This window comes from Ambystoma mexicanum, chromosome 12 (genome assembly GCF_040938575.1).
Source record: "Ambystoma mexicanum isolate Mex_15411 chromosome 12, UKY_AmexF1_1, whole genome shotgun sequence".
Lineage (NCBI taxonomy): Eukaryota > Metazoa > Chordata > Amphibia > Caudata > Ambystomatidae > Ambystoma > Ambystoma mexicanum.
In genome coordinates, this window is record NC_090936.1 from 17,165,240 (window position 1) to 17,177,406 (window position 12,167).

Here is a 12,167-nt window from a genome sequence, read left to right on the forward strand (position 1 = left end):
TTGTTTTCAGCTGATAAATTGAGTTTACAGGCCTGGAACTGCTGGTAAATAACTCCTGTGTTGTGTTATGATATGATAGGTTATTTATAACACGCTTAATACCCAGAGGTTTCTAAGCGCAGACCCGGGGATCGAACCTGTGCTGCTCTGTGTCGTCTTGCTTCCAAGGGGAGCACGTTGCTACTGAGCTATCCTCCCGAGACATTGAGATCTGTCGGCATGCAACCTGTATCATTGTACAGTTGCAATGTATTTCGCTGACAGCATTTTTTCCTTTTAGCACTTGCATTTTTATGCAGTAATAGAGGTAAATACAGAAGAAAATACAGCAAAATGGAGCATGTTGCAGCATGCACGATACTGTGCAAGTGCTAGCGGGCTTGTAGGTGTAGTACTTGTACACACGACGGCACCCTCCAGGTAATTCCTTCAAGATCCTACTCATATCTGCTACCTCAACTCCCCTAGACACATGCTAATCAACTCCCCTAGACACATGCTAATCAACTCCCCTAGACACATGCTAATCTTGCTTTTATTTCAAGTGCCATGATTTCCGGCAGCGAAACGTAGAGAACAGTTCAGGAGATTTCGGCTTAATTTGTGGCAGATATGTGTACGATATGAGATATGATATGAATGGTTATTTATAATTCGCTTAATACCCAGAGGTTTCTAAGCACTGGCCCGGAGATCGAACCTGTGTTGCTCCGTGTCATCTGGCTTCCAAGGCGAGCACGATGCCCCTGAGCTATCCTCCCGAAACAGCAGAACATTTGCGGACCTTGTGCCCTGCCTTGTTGATGAAAATAAAGATGTACTTTCAGCCCTTATTTGATGACTATTTATTTTTTATGTCACTTAATCTAAGTTGATTCAGTTTTAGGTTTAATGAACTAATACTGATTTTACTATAACAAATGGAGATGTGAAATAACCATTTTTAGATCGGACGAAACGTCTTTATGTGCTGATAAAGATTTGCATATTCTAATGGAATGTGCATACCTCATTTATTTTGTTATGTTGAAAGCTTCATTCAATTTCAACTAAATCAATAACAAAATATTTTTTAAAAAAGATGTCCAGTGCCATGCAAGAGCTCAGAGTACACCCGTATCTAGCCAAGGACAGGCGCAAGGCCCCTGCGGAATCCCAGACTTTATGAACTGATGTATTTAGTCATTTATATAGCGCACATAGGAAGAACGTTGACACACAGAGACCCCTTCACGACAAGCACCCCATCTTTGAAAAACCCTGAAAAGGTCGCACGCCCTGCAACCTGAGCTAACGGAATGAAAAATGGTGTGTTCCTCTCCGGAGCTGGAGCAACCTTTACTATTAATTGGAATCCAATTTGCAATCTGTTGAATAGCGTGGACTGCTTTTGGCAGGTCGTCTGGGCTGAAAAGATGTCTTTTCCTCTCTCCTTTCCTCTGCTGAATGGACTCGGCTTGGGGGAATTCCCCTCCACCCAATTACCTCCAGCAGACAGGGAATAACTAAGGGCCCCGCTCTTAGTGACACCATCATTAAAGCCACAGAACAGCGAGTGTGTTGATTATGGCGCCTAAAGCGCCTCGGGCGAGGGTTGTGCACTCTTTTGAACTGCAGATGCCGGGAGATTCGGTTTTTGTTGCAGGGCTCAGCAGCTTGCATTTTAGAGACAGTGCGTTCCCAAACGTCTAAAATAGAGCTTTGAGATGTGCACAAAATCCTGACGCTCATTTTAAGCAAAGCCGGGAAAAAAACTTCAGTTCGTTTTTAATGTTTATTTTACAAAATGTTGACATACATATGACGTTACATTTAAAAGGGATGCTTATGCGCCGACTCACAGACCGTTTTCCGATGGGATTGCACTATTATACAACTTGTTGTGAATCCCCATTGCAATTTATCATTTACATTGTTGTCGAGCTATGGGACATCTGTAAAAAATGGGGGCATGCAGGAGACAGCCAACATTAGTGCTGTTGAGTACCAGCATGCACCTTTCCACGTTTACAAAACAAAGAGCCAAATGGAGGCGCAGATACAGGCAACATCGCTTTTACTCTTTCTTCTGCTCTCCGTTATGTCAAAAATGTAACTGCAGCTGGCATATTACACTTTGCAGATGGCATATTACGCTTTACAGATGGCATATTACGCTGTGCAGATATAATTTACATGAGTTCCAGGTGGCATACTACGCTGTGCAGATGGATGCAGACGGCATATTAATCTTTGCAGATGGCATATTACGCTGTGCAACTGGCATATTATGCTGTGCAGATGCCATATTACGCTGTGCAGATGGCATTTACAATGGGTTCAAGATGGCATGTTACATTTTGCAGATGCATATTACGCAGTGCACATGGCATATTACACTTTACAGACAGCATATTACACAGTGCAGATGGCATATCACACTGCAGATTAAATATTACGCTTTGCATATGGCATATTACGCTGTGCAGATGGAATATTACTCTTTGCAGATGGCATATTACGCTGTGTAGATGGCATATTACGCGCTGCAGATGGCATATTATGCTGTGCAGATGGCATATGACTCTTTGCAGATGACATATTACGCTGTGAAGCTGGCATATTACGCTTTGCAGATGGTATATTAGACCGAGCAGATGGCATATTACTCTGCAGATTACATATTACGCTGTGCAGATGGCATATTATGCTCTGCACATGGCATATTACGCTCTGCAGATGGCATATTACGCTCTACAGATGGTATATTATGCTGTGCAGATGGCATATTCCACTTTGCAGATGGCATTTACAGTGGGTGCCAGATGGCGTATTATGCTGTGCAGATGGCATATTATGCTCTGCAGATGGCATATTACACTCTGCAGATGGCATATAACTCTTTGCAGATTACATATTATGCTTTGCAGATGGCATATTACGCTCTACAGATGGTGTATTACGCTGTGCAGATGGCATTTACAATGGCTTCCTATGGAATTTGCCCACTTTTATCAGGTGGTGCATGCCAACGGTTTTCACAGGCATCCATTAGTTTAAGACCTGCGCAAAAATAAATGCTGGCATTAAATCATGCTTTTTATAGAATGAGCAGAAATGCACAGCGGAAACCTGATTCCTACCTCATGCCGCTACTCGGCTTTCAAACAGAAGGAAAAATGTAATGGAGTGGTAAAGCATGGCGTAAACTGCTTTACCCACTTCTTTACGCCTTACTTGACCACTCCCGGACTTATACAACACTCCTTCACTTTCAGATCCTATGGCAATTAGTGGCCATGCCACACATGAGAGAAACAGAGACATTCCAGAGGAAAACATTTGGTTGGCAGGAGAGTGAAGCAAGCTATTGTGAAAGCACATTGCGTGTCTGAGACCCGCGTCCATATGAAAGCCAGAAAACAAGAGGGTCTGGGACCCTCAGAGAAACAGAGACAGACAAGGAAAACACCTACTCTTGGCAGAAGAGTGCACCACGCTGGTGTAATACCCCAGTGCGAGTCTGGAACCTACACCCATTTAAAAGACTGAGACTAAGGTGAAGTTCAGTAAAGAAAGCACAGAAAAACAGAGAACTTTTGTACAACTTTGGGAAATCTCGGAAAGCCCAGGGAAGGGAGACAAGTCCCCTGGCTGAGTGAACACTGTGTTTACTTTTGGAGGTATTTAAGAAGTCACATAAGGAGGAGAGAAGACCCTTCCCTGTGAACTGAAACAAGAAGGAATCCTGGGGAAAGGAGCTCCTCCCCAGTCATTCAGATACTACTTTGTAGAAAAGGAACACTTGCTTTATTTATTTGACAGCCCGAGATAGCGGGAACTTTCTGTTGACAAGCGCTGCCATTATCACTTTAGTTGTGAATGTAGTATCTGTGCACTTTAGGTTTAACTTATTAGTGTTAGGGCAGGAAGCAGGCTTTTTCAGACGTGACATTGACAGACTATTTATTTAACATCATGACATTTACATTAGACAGGGCAGGAAAACCCCTCTTAGCTTTAGGGACAGAGAGGTGTTATTTCAAACTCTTTAATTGGTTGATAAAAGTCTTTAACCAAAACTCTGACACCTTTATGTCCGACCCTTATTTCTGCACCCTTACAACCCTATCACTTGCTCTTACTAACTAAAGACCCCAGGATAACGACTCCCTTCTCCTGGAGTTACTTAGCCAGCTAATGTCTCTCAATATAGGGTGTTCAAGTAGCTTCTTGCTATTCCCTGTACCAGTTTGTTCAGTTCTTCAGGGCATTTCTCCACTTCCTTTTCTTTATTTTGGTTTGTGGTTCCAAGCTCCTTCATCTGGGTGCTCAGGTCTCTAAATATTTATTTGCTCCGCTCCTCTCAATTATTGTAGGAAACTGTTCCTTTCCGGACACCAGCTCCTCTGGTTTGGAGTTTTTGGAATATAACTTTTTTATCCCTTGTGGTACCCTTGTCTTTAATGTACCCAGTGACCTGCTTTACTTATTTCACAAGCTTCCCAATCACTGTGATAATTAGGTTGTGCTTTTGTAGGCTTCTCACACTTCTTATTGTATTCACATTCACTGGGACGAGTATGCCGAGTCCCTTTGTGATTCTCACACTCTCTAGTGTATTCAAATTCACTAGGATGACTAGGTTAAGTCCCTCTGTGATTATCCCTCTCCTTATTGTATTCACATTCACTGGGACGAGTATGCTGAGTCCCTTTGTGATCCTCACATTCTCTAGTGTATTCACATTCACTGGGATTAGTAAGTTAAGTCCCTCTGTGATTCTCACCATCCTTAATGTATTCACGTTCACTGGGACTAGTATGCAGAGTCACTTTGTGATTCTCACTCTTCTCAATGTATTCACATTCACTGGAACGCATATTCTGAGTCCTTCTAGGATTTTCACTCTTCAGGCATTTTCTCTCCATCTCCTCCACAGCCACCAGCAGGTAAGAACTCTTTCTCTGTGTTCCATTGTGTCTTGGGCACTTCCCAGCCACCATTTTGGTCTCTCATGCTTGATTCTCAAATGTCCCTCCAGTAATCGGTATCTCTCCTGCAAGCTTTGTCGGTTCCAGTGTTCACACAGTGCCGTTCAGGCACCTCTGGATTCCTGCTTCTCACTCGCACTGAGAAAAGCGTTTTCTCCCGGTAACCAGCTTCCCTCCAGCTGATTCAAAACTACTGAGTCACGCTCTCTTTCTGGTTTTCTGGCTCTGCTCCTTTTTATGAGGCTGTCCTGGGGCTTCCCCAGTTCCCAGTAGCAGTTATTTCTTTGTGTCGGGCTCAGACTCAGCATAACTCAGTTGGGTTTTTTCATCACAGTGCCAGGCAATTCTGTATTCTTTCTCACTCCTAGGTTTCCACTAGTAGTTATCTTCTGCAGAGACCTTGCAACAGCAGATATAGGATGATTCTGGTTTAATGGTGAACTATATAGCCTCAGGGTGTTTCCGATTGTGATGGAAATGGAGTTCCTTGTCAGAACGTGAGTCCTTGTCCCCAGGAGGGGAGTCTCTCCCTGTGAGTTCCCACTTGCCGCCACCCTTAGTGGGAATATCAAGTAGATGACTCACCTCCCTAGCTTCACAAGAAAAGGCTTCCCCTAGAGAGAAGTGACTGAATCCTGTGATTCATCACACAGTGTATAGTACTTTCAATAACTTTATTCCGAGAGTACTGAAACCTAATGGTCAGTGGCGATCGTGTGCAAATTGGAGAGAGGTGAATAATTAAGTTCCAGCTTCTAGATGGCTACTGCCAACCATCCACAGATCCAGGTTTTCTAGATATTCACCCCTTTAGATTTAACCTCAGGATACTGATGTGTAAAGTTATATCCAGCTATTCAACACATATTTGGTTCATGTTGAAATCAAAACAATTGTGCCGCACTCTAACACCTTATGTTTTTTTTTAACAACGGGAGTGAGTTTAACATCTGTCTACCTGAGCCTATGGCTGATGCTGAAGAGTGTGTCAGTCTGATACACGTAGATGACGTTTTACAGAAGAGTTAGGAATGACACCGTTATGCACATTTTTAAGAAATCAAACATGCCTTGGCACAAATGCAAAATGCTGGAGACAGCGTCTCTTTGCTGAAGGAAACATGGTGAATGATAAAAGTTAATTTTTCAGGTCATGAAGTTCCAACAGAAGGTTTGAATACCAAAAGAAAATTATGCAAGCTTTACAAAAATGTAAAGATCCTACAAATCTTCAGAAATGTAGAGGTCTGTTGGATATGACCGATTACAGTATGAAATATATAGTGGAGTAAGCTGAGATTGAACAACCACTTACCAAATTATTTTTCAAAAGGCATTCCTTAGCAGAGGGAGATGAGCAGCATTGGGGCAACTATTCATCTGAATAAATGTATGGCCACAAGCTCCATGTCTTGTTTTTCCAATTAAAGGTCAGGATTCTTCCAGAGATTGTTTTTTTTCCAAGATCAGCGTGACACAGTCTTGTATCAAGAACAGGAGGATAAGGAAAAGGTGACAGCTGAGGCTACTAAAGCATTTCCACAAATTGACATCATTTAAACTAATGTGAACATTAATTACTAACAGGGATATAGGCTTTGCAGCACTTTCATCCAATCTGGCAAGGTGAGAACGCAAACATAGAAAATGCACACCAACTATTACCACATCTTTAAAGTAAAAAAATAGGTCTGGAAGTCTTTCTAATTCTAGGATTACCTCATGGATTTTATTGATGCACTGATTTCCAGTGGAAGCAAAATATGAAGAGAAGAAAAAGAGTCCTGTTGCTCAAGCTTTGGCGGAATTACAAGACTGTGCACAATTTAGAGATACTGTAGAGTTAAAATGTGATGACCATGTTTAGGATTACCTGAAGTGATCACAAAAATAATTTGAAAATGTAATTTGTAAAAATCTACCAATGTGGATGGCTGCACTTCCCATATGAATGAAGAGTAAAAAAAAAGAGTCCATGGAATAGGAAACGTCTGGGTCAATAATGGCAGAATTCAATCTGCTGTGTACACAACTGTTTCAAGGAACAATCAAGTGCTCTGAACACAGCCACCCAGAATCAGATAAAAGCTTTAGTGGTACTTACCCTTTCGGAATATGCTAGGAATAGTTTTGTAGAATACCCATCAGGTTGGAAAGCTAGAGGAACGTTAACCTATAATAAGGAAACTATAAATCATGGCACATTGATACAAACATTTGGTAATTTGTGCTTGAAAATGTAATGACAATTTATTGGAAGAAAATAAAAGGACATTCGAAAGTACCAGGTGCAGATAAACAAGGAAATTACCTCAAAAGGAGGCACAAGAAAAGAAGAATATATGGAAATTGAACTTTTATTAAGAGAAATACAGATATCAGGCATTACATGAATACAAACTAAAAGAGAACGTGAGCTGCCGGTCGTTCAATTGCGTTGAGAGACTGCAGATAAAGACCTAACAACTGGTCATAGTGATGATCCAATATTGAAAATATGTTATGATTATATCAAGGAAACTGATACGAGCCCAACCTCAGAACAAGATTGTGCAGAAAAAGAAGATGTACTAATAGTATTGAAAATCAAGAAACTATCCTATTTACACAATGAACTCTTGGTTTTGAAAGCCTAGATCTGGAATTACTCAATGGGTTGTACCTATGTCTTCAGAGGGTTTGATCATGTATCATACACATGACACCATCACTGCAGGGTATAAAGGAGATCATAAGTCTTGGACATTTTAAGGAAATTTGCAATTTGGCCACACGTCACAAAACATCACTTTGTATACAAACGCTGTCTAGTTTGGGCCCAATTCCAACCAAGTTCACCAACACAGTATAACCTTACCTAAAAGAAGATTGACAATACTGTTGTCCAATACAGAGGTGGACTTTATTGGTCTTGTTCAAACATCAGCGGATGGTAAATGAGTGTATGTTGACACTGGTCTGCATGATGAGGGAATCATCTGCTTCATGCTTCTTTTTCTGATAGTGAAAAAATATTTTATGACACAAAAGTTTAATGCAAAGAATACAAAAGTGGAGACTGTTTTTCTATTTAATTTTTAAAAGAAAAGAGTATAACAAATAAATGTATGTTCTTTTGCAAAGGTCCCTTCAAAATTATTAATAATATATCTTCAGTTGTGTATAACATTTTCATAAAAAAGGATGACAAAGTAGTTGAAAATGTGTTCTTGTGAAACAAAACAAAACATCCTGATTCAAAATCCCAAACACTAGAAATCCTTCAAGGAAAAAAGGGAAAAGAAATATTATTCAGAAGGAGATGAACACACACTATACATGTTTACAGGTAAGTAGGCACGGTTAGGGTTCAAGCAAAGAATGAATGGTTAAGGATTTCACTTTTTTATCCTAGATCATTAAAGGAAAAAGAGAAAAGGATTATTTAAATTAATACTTACTTTTTTTGTTATGCTCTATCCTAGATCTCTTAACTTAATTTCCTTCATAGTGTGCCAGATTTGAACGTGAAGGATGAATGTGAAGGATGATTTTAGTGAAAAGAGACTCAAGAAACAAGACAACCAAAAAGTTCAAAGATGATTGTTAATCTACTGTAGAATTGTTGTGTTCAAGCAGTTGACGGTGAACAGAATGGTGGATGAAGATACTAAATCAGAACAATTTCATAAAGCGTGGAAAGCTAAAATAAAAAAAATCGAATAATTAATCAATGGGCTATATTAGCCATCCTATAGATAATATGACATCTAGAAATATAAAAGTGATACAGATAGAGTATTGATCTGTCTTTACATGTTCTTTGGATCATAGAATAAAAATGATAGATTATGGAAAAAGGGGAAAACAAGTAAAACTAGAAATTACCCTAAAATGTATTTTCTACCTATTGAGGTCAGTTGGAATTAGTATAGAGAAAGTATTATTTACAAATGATTTAATAAATATGTATGTTCAATAAATCATCCATGATTTACATATACTAGAACATTGGCTAATATGTTGAACAATAATGTTAAATGATTTTAAAATGAAAAGTTTTTTTTTTTTTTTTTAAATGCATGAACTTTTTTTTATTCTGATATTTTACATATGTTCTTAAAATCATCTTGGATCTAATGTTTTTTTCAAAAAGGCATAAAAACATGTTAGAATAAAGGGCAAATTGTGGTGTATAGCTGAGGGGCTTTCGATGTAGAGAAAAGGCGGGCACCACATGATTCTTTTCAAAAAAAGGTTATAATCATGTGTAGAATTTTCTACATTTGGGTATATTTAGCAAGCTTTCAGGATCAAGATAGCCCTATGACACTGGGGCTATATTTAATAATGCAATGACCGAAAAAACAGGGTGGATTCCACCCCGCAAGACCTGGTGCTCACTTCTTGCTCCTCACAGGAGCTAAATTCATTCCTTTAAGTTACATTGCATTCTTTTTTCTTATTTCTTAATTTAGACATTTCTTTTCTTTATCAAGTGCTCAACAATGTTCAAATAATTTCATGAGCTCCACTGTGAGTTTTACATAAAATAACTGTGATTGAATCACACATTATTATTAAGGTGATAACAAGACTCTTGTTTTCAAGTATCTGGGCTATTGCCAATGCATTTCGGTGCCTAGCACCATATTCAGGGTACATTTTTCAATTTGCAACAACACAATAGTATTTCATCATTCACCAATTGTGATTAACGTTGTATACGTTCATTAGTATTGAAGAAAAGCATATACATACCATCATTATGGATATAAAGTGATTCGTGTTCAGATATATGGTGGGAAGGAAAGAAAGAGAATAACGACAGTAATGTCAATTCCTCTATATATGTGAATAAACCCCTTGATTACCCCATGTTTTCCAAAACCGTAATTAAAAGGTCATTCCATTTATACCTCAGCCTTTATGTTGATTGTCTTCTTCGCCTTTATCGTATCATGTACGGTGTATATACTGCCTGCAACAGTGATAACAATAGCATGTGTAACTGGGCACGTGTCCACGTGGGATTCCTTCCTCCGAAAATTCAACTCTGCACAGTCCTCACCTGTAGCATAGGTCCGTGCTGTTCCTCTCATGCTGGCCACTGCACTCGAAGTGTGCGCAACCTACTGCTTTTGAAGGTTGCCATGGTGATCATGGCATCGTCCTCTGGCTGGAAATGGCCATCGAGGGCGTGCCTCGCGTCCTGCCTCCCCATGGAAACGGGGAGGCGGGACGTGCGATCACCATGACAATTGCGAAAAACACCTTGCTAATGCGTGTATAGCTGAAAGGACAGTTTATGTATTGAACGGGTGGCAGAACCCATCTTTGTTCAATATCCGTACGAGCCTCGTGTGGAACAGATGTACATATTATTGGAAAGACAATGTGTATGTGTTGATCAGAACGCCCCATGGGAGCGGATTTACTGTGCCTGAGCCACGGATCGGCCGCAGTCGATACCATGACTCATGTTGTGACAAATCCTCAGGACCTCCGTGCATGTGCACATCCTCCCGGCTGAAATTCGAAAGGCAGGCTGCAAACTGTTTGCATGCCAAAATTCCAAATTCCCTAACTTGCTCATTAGAGACTACTGAGGTAGTTACGATTACAAAAAAAGGGGAGTAATCAAAGTATGGTGGAGCCTGGTGGTGCCTCCTGTTAAGTTCTGATCATCGTGCTTGATGGTAATCGCCTATACCCAGGTGGATGGTCAAAAATGAATATTCTGATATGCATAAATATGCTTGAATTCAGGTTACTATTACAATTACTATGAACGGGGTAGATCAAACAACAATTGACACCATCATCAATAAAGACTCATCATAGAAAACCAGCAAAATTGATCATCATAAAAAGCAGGCAAAATTAATCTCCTCATTTAGCCCCCTCGGGGTTAAAGCTCCCAGTTTATCAATCCAGAAGGATTCCCTCTGGTCCAATCTGCATTGAATGTTCATGTGTGGTTCTCTCTTCTTAACCACTTCCAGTATCTGGAATTTAATCGGAGCTAGATTGTGCTTCTTTGTGTCCCAGTGTCGTGCCACTGCGGAATTCTTGTTGTGGTTATGTATACAGGAGCAATGTTCATTCCATCTTATTTTTTCTGGACGTGTTGACTGTCCCACATAATACATCCCACATGGGCATTTGATAGAGTAGATTGTGTTCTTTGTTGCACATGTTCCGAAGTCACAGACCTTTATTTTCTCTCCACTGTGTGGGTGACTAACAATTTTCCCCTTCTGCACATATCCACAATTACTACAACTCAAACAAGGATATGTTCCAGTTTGTTTGGTGTCTTTTTTCATCTTCAAGTTCCTTGTTTTCACTAATTTGTCCTTCAGATTTTGACTTCTCTTATAGGCAAAGGTTGGTAATTCTTTGAACAGTGCTTCCACTCTTTCATCTAGTGGTAGCACGTTCAAGTCCCTTTTAATTATGCTCTTAATACGTTTACTTTGTTTTGAAAATTTTGATACAAATACCATTGGTGGCTCTTTCTCAACTTTTTGTTTAGGATACAATAGATGTTTTCGTGTTTGACTCTCCAACCTTGCTTCAGCCTCATCAATCTCCGTTTTCGTGTCTCCAGGATTTAGGAATTTCTCCCCCATAGACAATATGGCTTCTTCATAGTCTTTGGGGTCACTTACTATTCTTTTGACCCTCAGCATCTGGCTGTACGGTAAATTCTTTATCAAACTTTGTTGGTGAAAGCTAATTTTATGTAAAATGTTGTTTCTGTCTGTAGGTTTTTGGTATATATTGGTCTGGTAGCCAGTAGTGCTGCTTTTGATGTCAATGTCCAAAAAATGTATTGATTCTTTGCAGAATTCAAACGTAAACTGAATAGCTGATAAATACTATTCAGAAATTGAAGAAATCTTTGTAGTTCTTCTGTGTCCTTCCAAATCCCGATAAAATTAAATCAATATATCTAATCCACAGTCCATTTTTTTCTTTCCAACATTCATTCTTCAAAACATGGTCAACCTCAAATGTATGCATTAATGCATTCGCATATGACGGTGCCATAGTTGCACCCATTCATGTACCAGCTATTTGTAGGAAGAATTCATCTCCGTATTGAAAGTAAGAGTTCTCACTTATAAACTACAGAACACCATTATGAACTCTTTTTGAGCTGGGATTTCATCTTCTTGTAATAACAGCCATTCCATTGCTGTTCTCCCT

At 39.7% G+C, this 12,167-nt stretch overlaps 1 long non-coding RNA gene across 1 annotated transcript in view; it reads right to left on the bottom strand.

The window, feature by feature from the left end:
* The window catches only part of LOC138513182 (uncharacterized), a 964,728-nt gene that overhangs the window by 102,839 nt on the left and 849,722 nt on the right, over window positions 1-12,167 (bottom strand). Inside the window, exon 5 of the long non-coding RNA XR_011281724.1 lies at window positions 7,831-7,970. This is a non-coding gene — a long non-coding RNA (uncharacterized lncRNA). The remainder of the gene's footprint in view (window positions 1-7,830; window positions 7,971-12,167) is intronic.